This window comes from Orbicella franksi, chromosome 4, assembly GCF_964199315.1.
Source record: "Orbicella franksi chromosome 4, jaOrbFran1.1, whole genome shotgun sequence".
Taxonomy (NCBI): domain Eukaryota; kingdom Metazoa; phylum Cnidaria; class Anthozoa; order Scleractinia; family Merulinidae; genus Orbicella; species Orbicella franksi.
The window spans coordinates 7,934,267-7,959,570 of NC_138148.1; the positions used below are offsets into that span (position 1 = coordinate 7,934,267).

Consider the following 25,304-nt stretch of genomic DNA (forward strand, 5'->3'; position numbering starts at 1 on the left):
TTGTCCATCTTGGTCACCTTCAGTAAACTGAACGAGTCAGTTTGACACTTTGTAGAAGTGCAACCCGCTTTTAAAGGAAATGTTCTACAGCGTCAGCCTTGAAAACAAAGTCAGATAACTTATGAGGTTTTTGATATCCAATTAATCATTAAGGGGATTGATAAAAAGCGAAATTCTTCTAACTAGTAACACAGCAAATGTATGAACACCAGCGGGAGAAGATATATTTACAAGTATATCAGGGTAAAATACCTGATAGTGTGCCTCTTTGTTGTGCTTGTTCACCTGTTGGCGGTCAATATTAAGATGTGACAGACTTCGCAAAACTATGCTTGATGTGGTTTTCTAGAAGTCTTCTACGCTTGGCATCGGTTTACAATTTACAGTACATAATAAAGTTTGATAAGAAAACAACGACAACAACAACAACAACAACAAAAAAACAACAACAACAAAAAACAAACAAACAAACAAACAAAAAAAACAAAAAAACAAAATACTCATGATACAAGAAGATCAGTTATCGATTACTATTAGCGTGAAAATATCGGCCTGTGTCAATAAAAATCGGAAAGAAAAGAACAATTTTAATATGGGGTAGTTTGCAGCGAATTTTTCTATAAAAAGAAAATGATTAAATTGCGCTAATGGAATATCATTTTCACCACTTCTGTATAACACCAGTGACACGTAAAGCGATAAACAATTAGAAGCATTTAACATTTTTTCTTTCAGTCGCCTATTTTTTTGAACATTAACTTCCTCTAAAACTTTTCAGAGAGAGACGAATCGCAACCATAGTCTGGTGCCAATTTTACAAATCGACCAATCACATGCAGTTTTGAGAAGGAGTGCCCAGAGACAAATATTGCTTATTTTCCAGTCAAAGTCATAAAAGCGCAGGAGATAACACGAGTTTACATTTTATTTGAGGCTCCTTGAGGTTACATGATGCTTAGAAGTTAGTATTGTGGAGCGGTTTGCTGAACTCTTGGGTTCACGTTCTCGTCTTGCAGGAGTTGGTCGCAGTTGAATCGTCGAGCAGCGCGGCAGATTCCTCTCTTAAACCTCTTCCCGTTACAGGCCTGTAAAAAGAAAAGATATGAATCGTTAGAAGAAGGACGAAACTCTACTAGTAAGCTCGCTGTGGTAAATTATAACCAAGAATTTTCAAACAATGAAGCGCTTTGATCGCTCTCTACAAGCAACATAGATTTTAATTAGCTTTCTTTTTAACCTCAAGGTTACGTCCTTAATATTTCAAGCGCATAGATGATTTTGTAAAACAAGATCAAGCTCTAAAATAATTACAGCACTCACACGGATTGGAGCAGGGCAATTAATAGCCAGCCCAGAACTTCCTTCTATCATAAGGAACACGACGCAAAAGAGGAAAAGAAAACCAATCGCCATTACTTTGTCCATCTTGGTCACCTTCAGTAAGCTGAACGATTCAGTTTGACGCTTTGTAGAAGTGCAAGTCGCTTCTTAAGGAACTGTTTTATAACGTCAGCTTTGAAAACAAAGTCAAATAACTTATGTTGTTCAAACTGATCATTAAGGGAATTGATGTATAAGGAAATTCTTCTAACTGGTAACAAAAGAAATGTATGAACACCAGAGGGAGGAATATACACACATATATGCCAGAATATGAATAAACCCGTTATGAAACAAGCATGTGCCTCATTGTTGTGCTTGTTCACCCATTGGCGCTCGATGTTAAAATATGACAGGTTTTGAAAAACAATACCTAATTTGGTTCCCCAGATATGAATTAAAAAAAGATCGCCTGTAACATACGTCTAGAGGCTGGGCTCAGTTGTGCGAGTTTCCTCTACTAGATATCAGTTGAAAAACAACATGACACCAGAAGATGAGTTTTTTACTAATAGTAGCCCAAAAACATCTGCCTGATATCTTTGAGAAAGATGAGAATAATTAGAGAGACGAGGGCAATTTTAATATCGTGAAACAGTTTTGTTTTGTTGTTGCTTAAGTCTTCCTGTTTTTTTTTTCTTAGTCAAAACACAAGGAGAGTTTTTTTTCCTAGTCAAAACACAAGGAGGGTCTCAATGGGTTGTTGACCTTTACAGCTAACGGTGAACAATTGTTGGTATTTTAACGGCTGACGCTTAAAATTATTTCTCACAGTTAACACAAGTCTTAGAAATCAATTACCGCTATTTTACAAAGTTAACCTTTTTTTCATTGTTTTAAATCGTTTAAAATTTATTTAATATTTAAAGCGTTCTGGGATGCCAAATTGTTGACTGATATCTTACCACTATAGTATTAGATTTATCTGCCTGTAATGAAATAACAAACATACTGTATGGCTTTCGTTGCTTTAAATTGCAAAAAATTATTGACAGGAGAAGCCGACGATACTTCCACTTTCGTGGCTAAAATTTTTTATGGTTAATATTTTTAACGGCTAACAATTAAAATTTTACAATTTTTAGCCTAAAGTCTAAATTTTAAGCCCGTTATAAGGGTTAACCCCATCGGAACCGTCCAAAAGATACCTATACACAAAACGTCGGCTGGGCAACACTAGTTGTATTCACATTACGGAACGAGACGGTTAACCTTTCCGACGAGTCTTGCTTCCAATTGGGAATTCGCAACGCAAAACGCATTTAATCTTGCTCTCAGAAATTTAAATAAAGACGGGTTAGAGGCGCAAAGTTGCAATTATAAAGTGCTTTGCTTTTGTCCTAGTCGCAGTCCTTTCCTGAAAATTATCTTCCAAACCATGGCCAGAAAAGCGTCTGAGAGGAAATTTCGTCATGTTTCTGGTCTGGCAGGGATCAAAATTCGTCGACACAGATGGACGCGAAGACGCGGGTAAATTTAAACGAGTTTCCCACAAAACCCGCTCAGTCACATCCCGTCCCGTAATGACACATGTCACGGACGCCGGAAACTGATCTTAGGAACAATTCACTACTGTTAATTCTGTCCGCAACGTTGTTGGTGTGCATGAACTTCATTCTTTCTAGTATATTGTTTCATTGGTTAGTGAATTTTTATAATTCAAAGGTCCTGAATAGCACGTAAAGAGCAAGCCTACCCACAAACATTTTCCCCACAGGCAGTAACGCGTAAAACAGTTAAGGAGAGGCGTTTGCTGTGTGAACTGTTTTGACATATAACACAACAACTGCCGAGCTGTTGTGTTTGTTCAGTTGTCCCGTATGACACTGTTTGACAGAGATAACAATAAGCGTGGTTCATAAGACTTGGCAAGAGAGCACGTCGCACGTCGAGCTTTCTTCTACGAGAATGAAAAGCTGATCTACAGTAAAATGTACCATACGCCGTAAACGATACCCAGATAAAAATCACCAATTTTCAGACTGGTAGGTTTTAAATACAAGCGGCCAATATTACGCAACCGCAGTGTTTTGTCTACAATAAAAACTTCTTTTTCGTCTACAGCTACAACAGATGACAATATTTCTGTTTACAAAGAGTTAAACACAGGTTTTTTCGGCTCTAATTGAGCATCAACTAAAACAAGATATCAGATGGCGCGTGCTGCTTGACCATTTTGACTTGTCCCACATCGGTACCGATGGATAAGATGCTACCTCTTTATTGTTATTTTGCGTTTTAATCAAGGGATTATTCAAATTTTAGTCCATTTTGTTGATGTTAGTAATTTTACCAGTTTTATACTTATAATTATTCATAGTTAGATATTTTTAAAATCATTGTGATTTATATTCCAATTGTTTAAGGGAGGGCCACGAGTTTATCAGTCAATGACTGTAAAGTGTTTTTACCCTCATTAAATAAACTTACTTACTTACTTACTTACTTAAGAGTCAAACCTGCATGGTCTAAGCTCTAAACATTATTCTCTCTTTATTCTCTCTTTGTTTTGAGAATTTGTTAAGTGATCAATCCAATATTCCTCAATGCAACAATTTGCGGTTTTATTTTCTCTTCTTATGATTGCTTGATACTCGTATTGGAAAAAGGAATTGGGTCGTAAGCACTCGTCAATAAACAATGGTTGAGCTAGCTTCTGTACTGATCCAAAAATCTCTTATAATTTGAAATAAAATAGAAAAATAATACGCACTCTTTGCAGTGACGCTTATATAGTTCCGTGTGGTTTCATATTTTCTTCTGTTAATTCCTTATTAAAGAGAAAAAAAAACTACCGGTCTCCATCTGACTTTGCCCAAAAATCGTTACAGTCTGTCGAATTATAATACCTAATTTAAATTTTACTGGAAGTCTTTTCGTCGATACTGTAATTTAAATTTCATCAAATGAATTATAGCAATTTCAACCACTCTTTTCGATATTGCACAATAAACCTGACTAGCTTTGGGTAATTCATTTTCCCGGTTTTGATCGACTAGGTGATCCAATGGATCTGTGCCTTTATACCCTTTACCATGCCCGTAAATGGCCGCCGGAGAGCATCGTTTATGCGACAAAGACAGGCTGATAATGGAAAAAAAAAACCTTGACAAAGTACAATATTTTGCATTCAAATGTTCAAATGTTGTTGTTTCTTATGGTCCATGCGCTTAGCTATACCTAGCTGGTTCAGAGGCATGCCACTTAAACTTAAAAAAAAAGAAAACAAAAAAACAAAAACAAAAAAACAAATATATCAACTGAACACGACAGGCTTAAAATCCCAAGTGGCGGAGGGAAGACCAGCCTGGTTTGGCAATTTACAAGCATAACCGAGAGGTTGAACTAGGGGCTACCGAGATAAAACTCCCGCTACGTGATCGCATTTAATCAGACACGTCTCAACGCTTGGTACATACGAAATAGTTGCCAAACTGTCTTCTCGTGTACCCCGCGCGCTCGTGAAATTATTTGTAAAGAAAATTTGTTTGCAAGGGAGTAATTGTGCGGTACCAGCTGCGAAACTTCGTGGTACATAAAAATTAGCATAGACGCTGGAAAGCGCGCGAAGGTTTTCATTTCAGTCTCAGCCGCTTTCAGCAGTATGCAAATATTCTTCTTTCATGTCTCAATTTGCCGCCGGTCTCTTCAGAAGCGACAAGCAATGCGCATTTAATAAAGGATGTAATTAACAAGGGATAGAGATTTCAGAGGGTTAAAATAATTTCGACTCATTGATATACTCATTGGACTTTTCTGTTTTCAGTTGTTTCGTTCCCGAAGGAGCATCTGTGAGGCCGCACGAGCTCTGAATTGCGACTCCAGAGCGGAAGACGAACAAGTCTAGAGTGAAATACCTGACAGCAGAAACCGACGCAAGTTATGGAAAACGACCGCACTAAACCAAATTAAAACTAACTAACGTGGCTTGAAATGTCAATAAATAGATGGAAATTAATCCACTTGTCCATGTTTAAATGCTAACCTTCGGTCTTATATGCCACCTGTTCCTGTTTTTGTCTCTGTACGTTAGTTTGAAAGCTACTTTCCTATAACGGCTTCCTATCTAGAGCGACTAGGTTACGACTAACCCTCGGTTAAAGCAACGGAGAAATTCCTTTCTGCGATTGGAACGAGAATGTGTGGCAAAACGCTGCTCAAAACTAAATGTCCAAAGTGCGCGAATTGGAATTTCCCTGTTCCACCCAAAAGGCCCTTACACGGCTTCTGGTACTTTCCAAAGACGATCACGCGTCGCATAACCAGCACGCTACTCAAATTAAATTACAACATTTGAGTTTGGTTTATTTTGCGCAGCGTTTACGAACGATTTGTGCCATCGCTTACGCCATTTCCTCACGTCAAACGCGATCGTTTAACTGCGCTTTGTCAGTTTCGAGTACGAATTTTAATGTGAGGTGGAAAGTGTACTGAGGGGAAAGGAAAGTTTACAGTGAATTTCACTATCCGCGTTGATGGGTAAAGAGAAGAGGAGGCTCTATGCTGGATAAATTAAGTGTGCCGTTAACAAACTGTTTTTTATTTCTCTGGGGTGTGAATATTAGAATTTTAAATTGTCTAATAAAATTGTCATAGGAAAGTGATTGGTCTTACTAAAAATGACAGTAGGGCAGGGTTTTTCCCTGGCAAAACGAGGAGTGTGAGCACGGAGCGCTATGAACATGTTTTCCGCAGATATTGGATTGCACTATGTGGTTTTGTAATTATCCTTAAGGTTAAGTCTTGAATATCTCAAAAAAAAAAAATCAGGTGCATAGATGATTTTGTAAAACAAGATCAAGCTCTAAAATTAATAACTACACTCACAGGCACTGCATTCAGGTAACTAGAGCAAGCCTGACCCCGCCCAGAACTTCCTTCTATCATCAGGAATGCGACGCAAAAGAGGAAAAGAAAACCAAACGTCATTGCTTTGTCCATCTTGGTCACCTTCAGTAAACTGAACGAGTCAGTTTGACACTTTGTAGAAGTGCAACTCGCTTTTCAAGGAAATGTTCTACATCGTCAGCCTCGAAAACAAAGTCAGATAACTTATGAAGTTTTTGATATCCAATTAATCATTAAGGGGATTGATAAATAGCGAAATTCTTCTAACTAGTAACACAGCAAATGTATGAACACCAGCGGGAGAAGATATATTTACAAGTATATCAGGGTAAAATACCTGATAGTGTGCCTCTTTGTTGTGCTTGTTCACCTGTTGGCGGTCAATATTAAAATGTGACAGACTTTTCTAGAGGTTTTCTACTCTTGGCGTTAGTTTAAAATTTACATTACGTAATAAAGTTTGATAACAAAACAACAACAACAACAACAAAAAAGCAAAAAAACAAACAAACAAACAAACAAACAAAATACTCATGATACAAGAAGATCAGTTATCGATTAATATTAGCCCGAAAATATCGGTCTGTGTCAATGAAAATCGGAAAGAAAAGAACAATTTTAATATGGGGTAGTTTGCAGCGAATTTTTCTATAAAAACGAAATGATTAAATTGCGCTTATGGAATAGCATTTTCACCACTTCTGTATAACACCAGTGACACGTAAAGCGATAAACAATTAGAAGCATTTAACATTTTGTCTTTCAGTCACCTATTTTTTTTTTAACATTAACTTCCTCTAAAACTTTTCAGAGAGAGACGAATCGCAACCATAGTCTGGTGCCAATTTTACAAATCGACCAATCACAAGCAGTTTTGAGGAGTGCCCAGAGACAAATATTGCTTATTTTCCAGTCAAAGTCATAAAAGCGCAGGAAGTAACACGAATTTACATTTTATTTGAGGCTCCTTGAGGTTACATGATGCTTAGAAGTTAGTATTGTATAGCGGTTTGCTGAACTCTTGGGTTCACGTTCTCGTCTTGCAGGAGTTGGTCGCAGTTGAATCGTCGAGCAGCGCGGCAGATTCCTCTCTTAAACCCTTTCCGTTTGTTACAGGCCTGTAAAAAGAAAAGATATGAATCGTTAAGGAGACGGAAGAAACTCTACTAGTAAGCTCGCTGAGTTAAATTATAACCAAGAATTTTCAAACAATGAAGCGCTTTGATCGCTCTCTACAAGCAACATGGATTTTAATTAGCTCCCTTCTTAACCTCAAGGTTAAGCCCTTAATATTTCAAGTGCATAGATAATTTTGTAAAAGAAGTTCGAGCTCTAAAATAATTACAGCACTCACAGGCAATGGACCAGGGCAATGAAGAGCCACCCCAGAACTTTCTTCTATCATAAGGAAAACGACGCAAAAGAGGAAAAGAAAACTAATCGCCATTACTTTGTCCATCTTGGTCACGTTCAGTAAGATGAACGAAGCAGTTTGACACTCTGTAGAAGTGCAAGCCGATCCTTAAGGAACTGTTTTATAACGTCAGCTTTGAAATCAAAGTCAAATAACTTATGTTGTTCAAACTGATCATTAAGGGAATTGATGTAAAAGGAAATTCTGCTAACTGGTAACAAAAGAAATGTATGGACTCCAGAGGGAGGAATATACACACATGTATGCCAGAAAATGAATACACGCTTTATGAAACAAACATGTGCCTCATTGTTGTGCTTGTTCACCTATTGGCGCTCGATGTCATAATATGACAAGTTTTGAAAAACAATACCTAATTTGGTTCCCCAGATATGGATTAAAAAAAGACCGGCTGTAATATACGTCTAGAGGCTCGGCTCAGTTGTGCGAGTTTCCTCTACTAGATATCGGTAAAAAAAAAACATGACACCAAGAAGATGAGTTTTTTTACTAATAGTAGCCCAAAAACATCTCCCTGATACCTTTGAGAAAGATGAGAATAATTAGAGAGGCGAGAACAATTTTAATATCGTGAAACAGGTTTGTTTTCCTGTTGCTTAAATCTTCCTGTTTTTTTTCTCCTAGTCAAAACACAAGGAGAGTTTTTTTCCTAGTGAAAACACAAGGAGGGTCTTAATGGTTTGTTGACTTTTACAGTTAACGGTGAATAATTTGGTATTTTAACGGCTGACGCTTAAAATTATTTTTCACAGTTAACAGAAATCTTAGAAACCAATTACCACTATTTTACAAAGTTAACATTTTTTTCATTGTTTGAAAAAGTTTAAACTTTATTTTAATTACTGTAAAACATATTTAAGGCGTTCTGGGATGCCAAACTGTTAACTGATATCTTACTACTATAGCGTTAGATTTATATGCCTGTCCCGAAATAACATGCAAACATGATGTATGGCTTTCGCTGCTTTAAATTGCAAAAAATTCTTGACAGGAGAGGCCGATGATACTTCCACTTTGGTGGCTAAAATTTTTTATGGTTAATATTTTTAACGGCTAACAATTAACATTTTACAATTTTTAGTCTTATTTCTGAATTTTAAGCCCGCTTTGAGGGTTAACTCCATCGAGACCGTCCAAAAGATACCTATGCACAAAACGTCGGCTGCACAACACTAATTGTATTCACATTACGGGACGAGAAGGTTAACCTGTTCGACGAGTTCTGCTTGCAACTGTGAATTCGTAATGCAAAACTCATTTAATCTTGGTCTCAGAAATTTGAATAAAGACGGGTTAGAGGCGCCAAGTTGCGATTATAAAGTGCTTTGCTTTCGTCCCAGTCCCTGTCCTTTCGGCGAAATTATCTTCGGAACCTTGGCCAGAAAAGCGTCTGAGAGGAAATTTCGACATATTCCTTGTCTGGCAGGGATTAGAATTCGTCGACACAGATGGATGCGAAGACGCGGGTAAATTTAAACGAGTTCCCATCCCGTCCCGTAATGACACATGTCACGGACAAGAAACTGATCTTAGGAACAATTCACTACTGTTAATTCTGTCAGCAACGTTGTTGGTGTGCATGAACTTCATTCTTTCTATTATATTGTTTCATTGCTTAGTGAGTTTTTATAATTCAAAGGTCCTGAATAGCACGTAAAGAGCAAGCTTAACGACAAACATTTTTCCCACAGGCAGTAACGCGTAAAACAGTTAAGGAGAGGCGTTTGCTGTGTGAACTGTTTTGACATATAACACAACAACTGCCGAGCTGTTGTGTTTGTTCAGCTGTCCTCTATGACACTGTTTGACAGGGATAACAATAAGCTTGGTTGATAAGACTTGGCAAGAGAGCATGTCGCACATCGAGCTTTCTTCTACAAGAATGAAAAGTCGATCTACAGCTCTACCATACGCCGGAAACGATGCCCAGATAAAAATGACCAATTTTCAGAATGGTAGTTTTAAAACCGAGGCGGCCAATATTACGCAACCGCTCAGTGTTTTGTCTAAAATAAAAAAACTAATTTTTTGTCTACAGCTACAACAGATGACCATATTTCTGTTTACAAAGAGTTAAACACAGGTTTTTTCGGCTCTAATTGAGCATCAACGTAAAATAAGATATCAGATGGCACGTGCTGCTTGACCATTTTGACTTGTCCTACATCGGAATTGATGGATAAGATAGTACTTCTTCGTCGTCATTTTACGTTTTAATCAAGGGATTATTTAAGAGTCGAACCTGCATGTTCCAAGCTTTAAAAATGATTCTCTCTTTGCTCTCTCTTTGTTTTGAGAATTTGTTAAGTGATCAATCCAATATTCCTCAATGCAACAATTTGCGGTTTTATTTTCTCTTCTTATGATTGCTTGATACTCGTATTGGAAAAAGGAATTGGGTCGTGAGCACTCGTCAATAAAGAATGGTTGAGCTAGCTTCTGTACTGATCCAAAAATCTCTTATAATTTAAAATAAAATAGAAAAATAATATGCAATCTTTGCAGTGACGCTTATATAGTTCCGTGTGGTTTCATATTTTCTTCTGTTAATTATTTATTAAAGAGAAAAAACTACCGGTCACCATCTGACTTTGCCCAAAAATCGTTATAGTCTGTCGAATTATAATACCTAATTTAAATTTTACTGGAAGTCTTTTCGTCGATACAGTAATTTAAATTTCAGCAAATGAATTATAGCAAATTCAACCACTCTTTTCGATATTTCACAATAAGCCTGACTGGCTTTGCCGCTATGAGGGGAATTAAAAGTAATTTGGGTTTTTCCTTCCCTGTGTGTAGGTTCATTCCGCATATATTAGGTGAAACTCGTAGAATGACAGCGAATATTTGTTTTCAGGAGGCAGTAAATATCGATATCTCCTCGAATCAGATCCGATATATACCAGCTCACGATATTGCATTTAGTTTTATAAACCTCGAACCTTTAATATTTCTTTTAAGCCTGCAACTTTTAATATGTATTTTATCAATTGAAATAAAGAAATAAAGAGACTTTCTTTTATTGTGTGAATTGGTTAAAAGTGCAGCAATTTTCGCTATTGTCTTAAGAGCAGCTTCGCCTAAATATCAACTAGACTTGGAAATAGCGAAAAAATCGAATTTCTTCAAACTCGCCCAGAATGAAGCCCTACGGGCACTAGTTACAAAAATATCGTTTTAAGTTCGATAAATCAAAAATTATTTTTTTCCGCAATTTTTTCGTTTCGATGCCCCAAATCGGCCAAAATCCATCGAAAATGAGCGGCATATTCAGAGGCTCGTAAACTCAAAAGTAAAAATCTTCATTACAAACTGATTGCACGTCGTATTTGTACTTCCTTTTTTGTCTATTTAGAGCTAAATAGATCGTGATTTGATGAGAACTTAAATATTTGACGAATTTTCTAAATTAACGACCCAAGACAGCTTTACAAGAGGTCTACATTTAGCCTATTTTCAAATGCTAAAAAGGCGTTCTGGTACACGGCTTTTCCCAAAACGACTAGTTTGGTGTGAAAGAGCATTCTTTCTTCTTCAAATTAGTGAAATAAAATTTTTGGGTAAATAAAATCGCGAGCGCTGAGATAGCGAACTAAATGCAGCACTTCTTCCTGAAAACGTGACCTTTGACCCGAGCGTAACGAAACCGATTACTGCAAGAAAACCCGGAAGAAAAGCAAATGCTTCGTTATTTTGAAACAATTTCTAGTGATATCTCTCCGAAACCATGATTGCAAGAAACTATTTCCAGATATGAAATCTTAGAGGGTCAAAAAAGGAGCTAAAGGGCGCATTTTGACACAATAACTTTGTTTGCTGAGAATTGAAGTCAATGACCGTTAACGAATTCCAGTGAAATTTGCAAACTTGAAGTATGCTAGCCGATACTTACCTGAATATTTATATTGATAGAAGAGTCGTCTTCTTGGATTAACCTTCAAAAGAAGCAGGATCCAGATTTGAAAACCTCTAAAAGAAGAAATGTTTAATGTTCCGTGACCTGCCCGCTGCTATAAATTAGCTTAAATTCCATGCACATGCCGACCGCATGTTTGTCGTAAAACCAACTGAACTCCACTGACAGTTTCCATGGGCAACCCCAAAATAAACAATCCCCAAAAATGTAAAGTGAAATTGGCTGTCTTCATGAACAGTTAGAAGCTAGAGTCAAGTTCCATTACCTTTTAAAGGTGCTTGAATTTAATTGTTTGCGTCGACTTTGTCCACTACTCTCACGTTCGAATGCCGCGAATCGGTCACGCCAAAACAGTGCAGACCGTGCAGACTGCAGACAACACCGCGGTCAAACGTCGGGCATGCGCAAATTGGTACATTTTTTGGCAGCCGCGCGCCAATTTCCCGCGCAAAAATTTAAAGGAAAACATGGGAAACAACCGGTGTCACGCAAAATTTACGAAAAAAAATTGAAAAGTTCATAGAAATCTGTAAAAGGAAAAGAAAGCAGGTAAAAGGAAAACTTAAGACTTTTCACACACAAAGTTTATTAAGTTACCGGTATTCTGTTGATTTACCATTTTGTTTTGAGCTTTACCAAAAGAGTTTATAAGTCTTAAAACCCGTGTCATGCTACGAGCCGACGGCGTAGTATATTTTTATTTGTTTTTATTAATCACACGATGCGTGACGCCGGAAACGGACGACAAACGATGTGTAAAAGAAGGAAAAATGGGAGAAGAAAAAGACAATTGCAGTGATTCAGCTTCGCTCAGACGAGCTGGAAAAATTTTGGCAAGGACTGAGGGATTCCATCCGGATCCTTGATTTGTCTGAAGCACAGGAACGAGATGAATCGAAACGACAAACGATGTTCATGTCCATCGTCATGGGGGCATAGCTGGCCAAAATAGCGATCCCAAACCGACTGTACCTGGTCTTTGACCAGGTGGGAAAATCTTTTCTAAACTACAAACCTGGAAAAAACTGGTGCACTAAGTGCAAAGTCGAGGCGGACAAAAAATTCAAGGAACACGGAAAATACATACCACGGAAAAGAAAGACCTGCAACAAGCAGAAGGTAGAACAATTTTTAACTCTCAAGTCATTTCTGTTAGCTCTCGTTGTACCGGCTAAAACATAAACAAATATATAAATAACGAGGAAAATGTCATTTATAGGATACCGATGACCCACGAAAAGAACAGTGCCATAAAAATATTTTGGCCGCCTTTTAGTTGCTCCACTGCTCGCACATGCGCAGACGTTTGACCGCTGTGTTACTGCAGACACTTGTTTGGGCTTTTCATTGTGACTCTTTTTTTTGGGTCTAGTTACAAAATAGTGTTAAATATATCTGAAAGTCTGTCATTTATCCACAGGCTGCACAAGCGCAGAATTGACTTTTGATTCAATAGACAAACGCGTACAAGACTTTGTATGGGAAACTTACTCAGTCTGCACGGTCTGCAGTGTTTTGGCGTGACCGATACTACGCAGTATTCGAACGTGACAGTAACTACTGAGTGAACAAAGTAGAATCAAGCACCTTTAAAAGGTAATGGAACTTGACTCTAGCTTCTAACTGTTCATGAAGACAGCCAATTTCACTTTACATTTTTGGGGATTGTTTATTTTGGGGTTGCCCATGGAAACTGTCAGTGGAGTTCAGTTGGTTTTACGACAAACATGCGGTCGGCATGTGCATGGAATTTAAGCTAATTTATAGCAGCGGGCAGGTCACGGAACATTAAACATTTCTTCTTTTAGAGGTTTTCAAATCTGGATCCTGCTTCTTTTGAAGGTTAATCCAAGAAGACGACTCTTCTATCAATATAAATATTCAGGTAAGTATCGGCTAGCATACTTCAAGTTTGCAAATTTCACTGGAATTCGTTAACGGTCATTGACTTCAATTCTCAGCAAACAAAGTTATTGTGTCAAAATGCGCCCTTTAGCTCCTTTTTTGACCCTCTAAGATTTCATATCTGGAAATAGTTTCTTGCAATCATGGTTTCGGAGAGATATCACTAGAAATTGTTTCAAAATAACGAAGCATTTGCTTTTCTTCCGGGTTTTCTTGCAGTAATCGGTTTCGTTACGCTCGGGTCAAAGGTCACGTTTTCAGGAAGAAGTGCTGCATTTAGTTCGCTATCTCAGCGCTCGCGATTTTATTTACCCAAAAATTTTATTTCACTAATTTGAAGAAGAAAGAATGCTCTTTCACACCAAACTAGTCGTTTTGGGAAAAGCCGTGTACCAGAACGCCTTTTTAGCATTTGAAAATAGGCTAAATGTAGACCTCTTGTAAAGCTGTCTTGGGTCGTTAATTTAGAAAATTCGTCAAATATTTAAGTTCTCATCAAATCACGATCTATTTAGCTCTAAATAGACAAAAAAGGAAGTACAAATACGACGTGCAATCAGTTTGTAATGAAGATTTTTACTTTTGAGTTTACGAGCCTCTGAATATGCCGCTCATTTTCGATGGATTTTGGCCGATTTGGGGCATCGAAACGAAAAAATTGCGGAAAAAAATAATTTTTGATTTATCGAACTTAAAACGATATTTTTGTAACTAGTGCCCGTAGGGCTTCATTCTGGGCGAGTTTGAAGAAATTCGATTTTTTCGCTATTTCCAAGTCTAGTTGATATTTAGGCGAAGCTGCTCTTAACTGCTCATATCGGGCAGTTAAACGTTAATTTTTCTCATGCCTTCCATTGTACCAGAGGCAATAACCCTTTATACGATATTTCGCTACCGATAGGGTGATGACAATGAAACATGTTAAAATTGTCTTAATTCTAAATCTTCTTTTGATGTCCTCATGCAGCGCTTGTCCTTTCGCGAGGCAAGTGTTTGCGAGACCGAATACTCTCTCAACAGCCCCCTTCCCTCACAGAGAAAAATGCACAGTGCACACACCAGTGAAGTTATAAAAACAAACTGAAACTTTAATTTCTAATTTATTAACAATTTGTTCTTGAGATTTGTAATGAGTCAATTATATCGTCCCACTTTATTTCAGGCTACAGGATGTTTCCAGAACGTTACAGAGTGTTTTCAAGTTGTTATTTGGGAGCGGTTTGCTGAACTCTTGGGTGCATGATCACGTTCTCGTCTTGCAGGAATTGTTCGCAGTTCAATCGTCGAGCGGCGACACAGATTCGTCTCTGGAAATTATTTACTTCTGGTTTACAGTGCTGTGAAAAGAAAAGAAATTAATCGTTAAGAAGACGGATGAAACTCCACTAGATGTGCGTGTGATCAATTAAAACTCGAGAATTTACTAACGAGGAATGTACTATTTTAAGCGTTTTTTTTTTTCGCAGATCCGGCCCTTTTAGTGCGTTTTGAAGTTTTGAAATTCCCGTTAAAAAGACTAGAATGAATCTAAGGTGACGATAAAAATTGGAGTGATGCTTTTAGATCGATTGATAAGTAACGCTGAAATTTCAAATTATCTAATAAAACTGTCATAGGAAAGCTGCAGAAGGAAAACCGAGGAATAGGATAAATGGAACTCAATAAACAAAAGTGGCGCTGTGGTTAAAATATACCGAAAGTGCTCTTTGAAATATTCTTTGGTGGATCGGAATAAGTATAAATTGAAAGCCGTGCTTAATACAGATTAATTCCAATTTTCTACTAGGTCTTTTTAATAGTAGCAAATAAAGATGGAATAACATTCACCGGTTAAATTATGGAATTTACCTTACGTGGATCATCGGGAGAGCAAACCATAGTCCCATTGCTTTCTTTTATCGCGAGAAATGTGATGCAAAAGAGAAGAAGTCCAAACATTATTGTTTTGTGCATCTTGCGGAACTTCACGGGAAGTTGAGGGAGTCAGTTTGGCACCTAGCGAGTTTTCAGGCACCTTTTATCTTCTGATCTTGCAACATCTGTTTTTTCAATTTTTCTATGACGCCTGTCGTTCGTTCGTGACGCCCAGACCAGCATGTACGTTCTCCTTAGAATATCGGTACAAATTCAAACATGCAGGTAATGAGTACAAATATATTGATCAGAAAGAAGAAATTCTACTAATTTCGGTAGAATCCCGTTCTAACGGCCACTTTGTGGGCCAAGGAAATCGGTAAGTTCGTTATTGTCTATTTATTTAAGAATACCTTGAATTCGATAACTCATTTAATACGAACACGATTTAATTTTATTGCCAATATGAAGTCGTACGAAAAAAACTTACACTTAAATTGCACGTTAATTTATTGAGAGTGTTGAATGCATTTGATATATTGACATTATGGTTGATAAGCACAGTGCGAAGCAGCTGCCTTATGTTTATAAACACTATAAGGTAAACGCCTGGGTAGCTTCGTATTTTTAGGTTTTTCTTTTCCCCATTCTCGTTTCCAGAAGCCACAATTCCTTTAGTAAAGTACTAAGAAAACTACCTTGGGTCTAAAAACAAATAGGCACCCAGCTAGGGTGCTGAAATCCTTTTCCTTGGACGAAACACTCACATTCATACGTTAGCCCCGAGTTCAAATCCTCGACCAAGCTTGTAAATAGCCAACTAGTTTGACTCCGGTCAGTTCGGATTCTTAACAATGTCATATTCAATTTGAATTATTTACTTCAGTTGTTTGCTCGGCCCCTCTAGCCTTTGTGCTATAATCCCTTCCCAGGGTAAATAAAGGTATAAACACATCAGTTAATTGCTTTGGCGCTAAACTATCCGTTTCCTTGTCTTGTTTAGTAACAAATGTCATTAGCTTATTTTTATTAGTTTTGACTGTTTTTTGCTAAAATGAGTCATATTTTAGACGAATTCCAATTTTTATGGCGGTGGATCTCCACGAATTTCTCGTTTTCCGATCGCTTTTTACAGATACCATCTGCACATTCAAGCCAAAAATAAATGTTGTCCACTCGTAGAGAAAAAAAAAAAAAAATAATAATAAAAATAAAATAAGGAGAGGAAAGGAGTTGAACCTAAAATGATGTGAACGCGCGATAATTTTCAGTGATACGAAGAGAGACTGAAAACTCCCGTAATTGGAATCGCAATCGGTTTCCGAAATTGGCTCAAAATCGATTTCACCTGTTTACTTTACTATCCCGCTGTAAAATGACCTGAATTGTACTTTTTTCACGTCCTGCAAGCACAGTGTTTAATTATTTTAATGGAAACCAGCAATAATTTGTTAGAAGCGCAGGCGAAAGACTTTTTACAAACTGAAGCAAAGTAATAAATTGCTCGCAGCCAGGTTAAAAAATTGACTTCAGTCATCGGTAATTGATGCATGGCCAACAGCTTTATACAGTTTGACATCGAAATACAGTATTCATTCGTCTAAGCCATACTATATTGTTTTAGTTCTCATTGTTTGTTTAATTCCTTATGTTTCAGAAATATTTTTCCTAGTAATTTTGTTTTGAAAGCGACCAAAACTTTCCTTTACACCTCACCATCAAACACAATGCTTGCACTGATGCTTTTGAGACTCAGCTCAACAGGTTGAGGAATAGTTGACACCTTTAGATAGAGTAGTGTTTCAAATTAACATGCTAAACGAGTTTTTGATTAAACCTTTATTGCATCTGTCTCTTTGTCATGGCGTGTCGACTTTAGGAAGTTCTACATATACCGCTTATACGCTCTCCTGCTTTTATAAGCGCTCTACCCGCCAATTATAGCCCCATCTATCCGTGAGCAAAATAAGCTTCGTTCCAGGTTAAAACCTGGAATGAGTTGGATTTATTAAGATGTTTTGAATTTTAATTAAGAACCAGTATTTGGAAAACGTATTTTGTTTAACAATGACGGATGCAGCTCATTTGTTTTATTGCGCTTATATAAGCCTTCCAGATGTAAGCCCCTCCGTTTATAAGCCCATTCCCTGAATACCCCTCACGAAGTTTTATAAGCCCAGGGTTTATAAGCGGCATTTTAAGGTAGGTGCAAAAGATCCTACGGCGTGCTCCTGTTGAAAAAAAGCTCGCTTGTAGAGCGGTGAAAGGCTGGTCACCAAAGTGCTTGTCTTTAAGAAAATACAGATGTTAGTTTCTGATTTTATTGAACATTTAGTGTTGAGCTAATGCCGGTTATATTTCGACATTCATAAAGAGCAAAAACAGACTTGATGTTTATGTACGTTAGGTGAGGAGCGGTGGTGTAATCAGTCATCAAAATGGACCTCGGTGGTTCATTTCTTGGCTTATTTCTTGGGTGCTTTCCATTAGACCAAAGAATCTGGAACTTTCGATCGGTGCCAACTCGAGAAAAAAAAAATTGGGGTGCAAAATCAACTGAAACGAAAATTACCTGGCAAGAAATGTTTTTAAAAAACTGAATATACAACACGCAAGGATGTCACTGTCTCGCGAAAATTAGGGAAAATGTATTTTTATTCGCTTCGCCCCTTGAAATGTCCGGAAATTCAATTCTTCGTTAAATAGAAAGCGCCCCTTGGGAAAAACACGTTACCCTCTGAGTACCTCAAAGTTGGGTACCATTGAATTGAATTGTTGAGGGTAACGCTGCAATAGAGTAGCAATTCATAAAGGGAGGCGGTGGGGTCGCGGGAAGGGCCAGAGACTATGAAGCCTATGAGACTATGAGGCTAGAGACTATGAAGCTCTAAGAGAGCTTTCCATATGACTAAAATATTCTGTCTCAAAATGGGACAAAAATTTCATGAGGTAGTTTCTGAAAAAACAAAACAAAACAAAACAAAACAGCATCAAAACGAACAAACAAACAAACAAACAAACAAAAAACTGAGAGTTGTTGAATTTTTTGAAGTGTGAAAAGATGTACCGATGAGTTCAAGAGCAACCTGTCCCGCAATCACAATGGGTGTCAATTTGAAAAAGATAAAATTCTTCGTCTGAGGGCACCGTGAAGGAAACAACGGCAAGGCCGTTTAACGCTATCTATCGTTCTAGACAGAATGACTTTCAGGGATTTTAGAATATTTGTGCTACTTCCTCGGCTGCCAGAATTGGCACAGTGTTATAGCCCCCTGGGGCTACTTGCTATAATGGACTAAACGAAGTGGCCCCGCTCGAAATGGGTGCCTAGTCCAGGCTGAAGGAAAGAAAAGCGGAAGGATTTCGCGAGATGTAGTAAACAAAAGGTTAGGGAAAACTATCATTTAAGTAGTGAAAAGGCTTTCTCAAAAGATTTCGAACAGAAGTAACCTAACGGCTTATTCATTCAAGTATTTTTAAAGAGGGTCCCCCGAGCGAAAAGGCCAAAAACATTGCTCTAGTGTTGGCACAAACATTTGTTATCTTTCCTAGGTATGTGAAAAGGATACTCTTTTCTATAGAAGGTATGTAAAAGGGTTGCCTTTCCTGGCAAAGATGGTATATGAAAGGGTAAGGGTTTGGACATTGGGGAGGACTTTTTTGACTATCCTACCCCCCCCCCCCATCTCAACCAATCCATGAGGGAAGCAACGGAGAGGCCGTTAAGCATTGTTTGCCCTTCTAGGCAGAATGAATTCTTTCAGGGATTTTAGGATATTTGTGCTACTTCTTCGGCTGCTGAAGTTTGACACAATGTTTTAGCCCACACTGAAAGAATTTTTCTGCTATGCATGAATAATCATGTTATACACCAGGTTTTAATAATGGTGATGCCTTTACTCGCCTCCATTCGACCTAAAAGGAGAAAATTAAGGTAAATATGAGACAATTATTTTAATCACGTTTTAATTTTTTAAGTATTTTTCCGTGTCGTGGCTGGCCCTACCACCGCATCGGATAGTTATATAAGAATCATTCCTATCTGAGAATCGACACCCCCCCCCCCCGGCAAATGATTTTATTTTCATTCTTAAGGGGTTGAGGAATAGATTTTCTTCCCAAGTAGAGCGTTAACCAAACGTTAACAACGTAATTCAAACAAAAAATTCCCTTTGGGCGGAGGTCGACGAGATCGGAGACCGAAACGTCTCTATAGCAATCAGAGGGGAAAAAAATCGATGTCTAGATTATAACGCGTAACACAAACAAATAGAAGATAGACCCACTTCGATAAGATGCTGGAATATCGCGGGTTTACCACCAAGAATTTCTAAGTAATTACAATTACTATTGACGATGTAGTTTTTAAGGTCCAATCCTTTTGACTGATCACGAATGGGTGTGATCTTTATCACGCGTTGCGCTGTATGAAGCTACTTGGGGTCTCATTACAGTCGTTTATGTGAATAATAATAATAATGAACTTTATGAGTATGAACTTTATCTAGCACTAACGTACTAAATGGGCACACTGTTAAGCACAAATGAAATCAAATCATATCATATTAAATCAAATCAAATCAAATCAAATCAAATCAAATCAAATCAAATCAAATCAAATCAAATGTTGGTTTTTGTGGAGAGAGAGGGGAAAACGGGAGAAAAACCTCTCGGAGCAGAGTAGAGAACCAACAAACTCAGCCCACATTTGACGCCGAGTCCGGGAATCGAACCCGGGCCACATTAGTGGAAGGCGAGCGTTCTCATCACTGCGCCAACCTGTTTCCCGAAGAGGCCATAAGCCTCAGTCTCTACCCTATGATCTTCTAGCTTAAAATTTTCCATGATTAGATATTGCTCCAAACGGTGAGTTTATTTTAAAGAAATGATTCTAAGAGCGCGGGTTGGATATCGGGTGATACCCAACGATGTGCGTAGTGCCGAGTCGGTTACCTCGAAACCAACAAGCGTATAAAGAATAATTGTTTTATTAAATACTCAGCCTCGAGTTTTGTTGATTTCTTAGGAAAATTTCTTTGGAGGACTTTTTAGGAGACAGCGTGCCCGAGTGATTAGGGAACCGGACTTGTATGCGGTGGCTCTGGGCTAAAATCCCGCTCTGACCAATAGTTGGATTTGTTTCGTGGTAGCCCCATGTTGCAAATCCTCGGTTCTGCTTGCAAATAGCCGGCTGGTGTGCCTTCCGCTAGTTGGGATTCTGAGCCTTGTTTAGTTGTGTTTGTTGTAACATTGACTCTAAAAAGCCCCGAGGGGACGAGCCAAGAAAGTATGCATGTATGTATTTCTGTTTACAGTCTTCTAGAAAAAAGCTACAGAAGACGCGTACATTTTACTTTTAAGATTCAGCTCGGGAAATGACCTGATAACCATTGAGTAGCGAGCCAATTAGAAAGCTCGAAATGCGATAACCGAGGCTCAGTATTTGCTAAAATGTCTAATCTATAAAACATAACCGTTATATATGCAGAGGAGAGAGTGAATGTTCATTATCTTCTTGCCTCATACCAACAACATCAGCCTGACCAGGCCCAGAGATCCTTGTCTGACAGTGGAAGTTTTTGACTCAACCACTTTTCAAGCGCTTGTAAACGTGGTTTTGGCATCGCTTCTGGGCCATAGCCAAACTATGATGAGAGCAGGCGAGATAAGCGATGATTACTTCTGGCAGTAACAATCTGAAAATTGAACGATTTCGCTACTGCATGCAAATTCAAAGGAGAGAGTCATGGTTACTTAATGTTAGATAGTCTTCTACTGTTAGTTCAGAACTGCCCACTACAAATCCAGTCTCTGTTAAGGTCCCATCGTTGCAATAGAGACCTTTAGATCCACGTTTACGGTTAACTGCAAACCACTGGCAGTCACGTGACTCTTGCTCACGGTCACTTTCGAGGTTATTTTTTGACTTTCTCGAAGGCAGAAGGTAGGTTTTCACGTTTTTTCATCAATGACACCTACATGTTAATTGTTTTATCTTAATAACAGATTTGACTACTTTAATTTAGTTCTATTGCGTCTAAGGACGTTAAGGGAACTAAAGACGCCTAGGATTTAAGATGGATACAACATGAATGACTGTCTCCAGGGAAACATATTGACTGCCACCTAACATATCAGCTTAGTTTGAGCTGACAATTTTATTTTGCTTTCTAGGCAATATCGCAGTTGACCCTTCTCTAGATGTCGGCTATCAACAAAAACAGATTGAAGTGTTGGGTAATTCATTTTCCGAGTTTTTATCGAGTAGGCGATCCAATGGATCTGTGCATTTACACCCTTTACCATGCCCGTCAATGGCCGCCGGAGAGCATCGTTTATGCGGCAAAATAGGCTGAAGATGGAAAAAAAACCTTTGACAAAATCGAATATTTTACATTCAAATGTTCAAATGTTGTTGTTTCTAATGGTCCATGCGCTTAGCTATACCTAGCTAGTTCAGAGGTATGCCACTTAAACTTAAAAAAACAAATATATCAACTGAACATAACAGGCTTAAAAATCCCAAGTGGCGGAGGTAAGACCAGTTGGCAATTTACAGGCATGACCGAGAGGTTGAACTAGGGTCTACCGAGATACAACTCCAACTAAGTGGTCAGACTGGGACTTGAACCCGCTATGTGATCGCATTTAATCAGACACGTCTCCACGCTTGGTGCATACGAAATAGTTGCCAAACTGTCTTCTCGTGTACCCCGCGCGCTCGTGAAATTATTTGTAAAGAAAATTTGTTTGCAAGGGAGTAATTGTGCGGTACCAGCTGCGAAACTTCGTGGTATATAAAAATTAGCATAGACGCTGGAAAGCGCGCGAAGGTTTTCATTTCAGTCTCAGCCGCTTTCAGCAGTATGCAAATATTCTTCTTTCATGTCTTAATTTGCCGCCGGTCTCTTCAGAAGCGACAAGCAATGCGCATTTAATAAAGGATGTAATTAACAAGGGATAGAGATTTCAGAGGGTTAAAGAATTTCGACTCATTGATATACTCATTGGACTTTTCTGTTTTCAGTTGTTTCGTTCCCGAAGGAGCATCTGTGAGGCCGCGCGAGCTCTGAATTGCGACTCCAGAGCGGAAGACGAACAAGTCTAGAGTGAAACACCTGACAGCAGAAACCGACTAGAGTTATGGAAAACGACCGCACTAAACCAAATTAAAACTAACTAACGTGGCTTGAAATGTCAATAAATAGATGGAAATTAATCGACTTGTCTATGTTTAAATGCTAACCGTCGGTCTTATATGCCACCTGTTCCTGTTTTTGTCGCTGTACGTTAGTTTGAAAGCTACTTTCCTATAACGGCTTCCTATATAGGGCGACTAGGTTACGACTAACCCTCGGTTAACGCAACGGAAAAATTCTTTTCTGCGATTAGAACGAGAATATGTTGCAAAACGCTGCTCATAACTTAATGTCCAAAGTGCGCGAATTGGAATTTCCCTGTTCCACCCAAAAGGCCCTTACACGGCTTCTGGTACTTTCCAAAGACGATCACGCGTCGCATAACCAGCACGCTACTCAAATTAAATTACAACATTTGAGTTTGGTTTATTTTGCGCAGCGTTTACGAACGATTTGTGCCATCGATTACGCCATTTCCTCACGTCAAACGCGATCGTTTAACTGCGCTTTGTCAGTTTCGAGTAAGAATTTTAATGTGAGGTGGAAAGTGTACTGAGGGGAAAGGAAAGTTTACAGTGAATTTTACTATCCGCGTTGATGGGTAAAGAGAAGAGGGGGCTCTATGCTGGATAAATTAAGTGTGCCGTTAACAAAATGTTTTTTATTTCTTTGGGGTGTGAATATTAGAATTTTAAATTGTCTAATAAAATTGTCATAGGAAAGTGATTGGTCTTACTAAAAATGACAGTAGGGCAGGGTTTTTCCCTGGCAAAACGACGAGTGTGAGCACGGAGCGCTATGAACATGTTTTCCGCAGATCTTTGATTGCACTATGTGGTTTTGTAATTATCCTTAAGGTTAAGTCTTGAATATCTCAAAAAAAAAATCAGGTGCATAGATGATTTTGTAAAACAAGATCAAGCTCTAAAATTAATAACTACACTCACAGGCGCTGCATTCGGGTAAATAGAGCAAGCCTGACCCAGCCCAGAACTTCCTTCTATCATAAGGAATGCGACGCAAAAGAGGAAAAGAAAACCAAACGTCATTGCTTTGTCCATCTTGGTCACCTTCAGTAAACTGAACGAGTCAGTTTGACACTTTGTAGAAGTGCAACCCGCTTTTAAAGGAAATGTTCTACAGCGTCAGCCTCGAAAACAAAGTCAGATAACTTATGAAGTGTTTGATATCCAATTAATCATTAAGGGGATTGATAAATAGCGAAATTCTTCTAACTAGTAACACAGTTAATGTATGAACACCAGCGGGAGAAGATATATTTACAAGTATATCAGGGTAAAATACCTGACATGTGCCTCTTTGTTGTGCTTGTTCACCTGTTGGCGGTCAATATTAAAATGTGACAGACTTCGCAAAACTATGTTTGATGTGGTTTTCTAGAGGTTTTCTACTCTACTCAAACAAACAAACAAACAAAAATACTCATGATACAAGAAGAACCGTTATCGATTAATATTAGCCCGAAAATATCGGTCTGTGTCAATGAAAATCGGAAAGAAAAGAACAATTTTAATATGGGGTAGTTTGCAGCGAATTTTTCTATAAAAACGAAATGATTAAATTGCGCTTATGGAATATCATTTTCACCACTTCTGTATAACACCAGTGACACGTAAAGCGATAAACAATTAGAAGCATTTAACATTTTGTCTTTCAGTCACCTATTTTTTTTTGAACATTAACTTCCTCTAAAACTTTTCAGAGAGAGACGAATCGCAACCATAGTCTGGTGCCAATTTTAAAAATCGACCAATAACGTGCAGTTTTGAGAAGGAGTGCCCAGAGACAAATATTGCTTATTTTCCAGTCAAAGTCGTAAAAGCGCAGGAGGTAACACGAATTTACATTTTATTTGAGGCTCCTTGAGGTTACATGATGCTTAGAAGTTAGTATTGTGGAGCGGTTTGCTGAACTCTTGGGTTCTCGTTCTCGTCTTGCAGGAGTTGGTCGCAGTTGAATCGTCGAGCAGCGCGGCAGATTCCTCTCTTAGACCCTTTCCGTCGGTTACAGACCTGTAAAAAGAAAAGAAATGAATCGTTAAGGAGACGGAAGAAACTCTTCTCGTAAGCTCGCTGAGTTAAATTATAACCAAGAATTTTCTGACAATGAAGCGCTTTGATCGCTCTCTACAAGCAACATAGATTTTAATTAGCTTCCTTCTTAACCTCAAGGTTAAGCCCATATTATTTCAAGTGCATAGATGATTTTGTAAAAGAAGTTCGAGCTCTAAAATAATTACAGCACTCACAGGCATTGGACCAGGGCAATGAACAGCCTCCCCAGAACTTTCTTCTATCATAAGGAAAACGACGCAAAAGAGGAAAAGAAAACCAATCGCCATTACTTTGTCCATCTTGGTCACCTTCAGTAAGCTGAACGAGTCAGTTTGACGCTTAGTAGAAGTGCAAGCCGCTTCTTAAGGAACTGTTTTATAACGTCAGCTTTGAAAACAAAGTGGAATAACTTATGTTGTTCAAACTGATCATTAAGGGAATTGATGTATAAGGAAATTCTTCTAACTGGTAACAAAAGAAATGTATGGACTCCAGAGGGAGGAATATACACACATGTATGCCAGAAAATGAATACACGCTTTATGAAACAAACATGTGCCTCATTGTTGTGCTTGTTCACCTATTGGCGCTCGATGTCATAAGATGACAAGTTTTGAAAAACAATACCTAATTTGGTTCCCCAGATATGGATTAAAAAAAGACCGGCTGTAATATACGTCTAGAGGCTGGGCTCAGTTGTGCGAGTTTCCTCTACTAGATGTCGGTAAAAAAAAACAACATGACACCAAGAA

At 38.3% G+C, this 25,304-nt stretch overlaps 4 long non-coding RNA genes across 6 annotated transcripts in view; 2 read left to right on the plus strand and 2 right to left on the minus strand.

The window, feature by feature from the left end:
• Positions 1-22,678, plus strand: part of LOC145486089 (uncharacterized) — a 33,111-nt gene extending 10,433 nt beyond the window's left edge. Inside the window, exon 2 of one of the 2 annotated variants that reach the window (XR_014049251.1) lies at positions 22,366-22,678. This is a non-coding gene — a long non-coding RNA (uncharacterized LOC145486089). Of the gene's footprint in view, positions 1-5,146; positions 5,539-22,365 lie in introns of those variants that run through there. The other variant, XR_014049252.1, reaches the window with a different exon arrangement.
• Positions 1-25,304, plus strand: part of LOC145484480 (uncharacterized) — a 193,144-nt gene that overhangs the window by 19,196 nt on the left and 148,644 nt on the right. The window lies entirely within an intron of this gene.
• Positions 859-1,463, minus strand: LOC145484185 (uncharacterized). The gene is made up of 2 exons (XR_014048989.1): positions 1,321-1,463; positions 859-1,085 (listed from the first exon to the last, which is right to left on the minus strand). It is a non-coding gene; the product is annotated as an uncharacterized LOC145484185 (long non-coding RNA).
• On the minus strand, positions 7,175-25,168 carry LOC145486088 (uncharacterized). 2 transcript variants are annotated; one of them, XR_014049249.1, is made up of 2 exons: positions 24,747-25,168; positions 7,175-7,346 (listed from the first exon to the last, which is right to left on the minus strand). It is a non-coding gene; the product is annotated as an uncharacterized LOC145486088 (long non-coding RNA). The 2 variants fall into 2 exon arrangements; XR_014049248.1 differs by lacking the exon at positions 7,175-7,346 and adding an exon at positions 24,110-24,510 and having other exon boundaries at positions 24,747-25,159.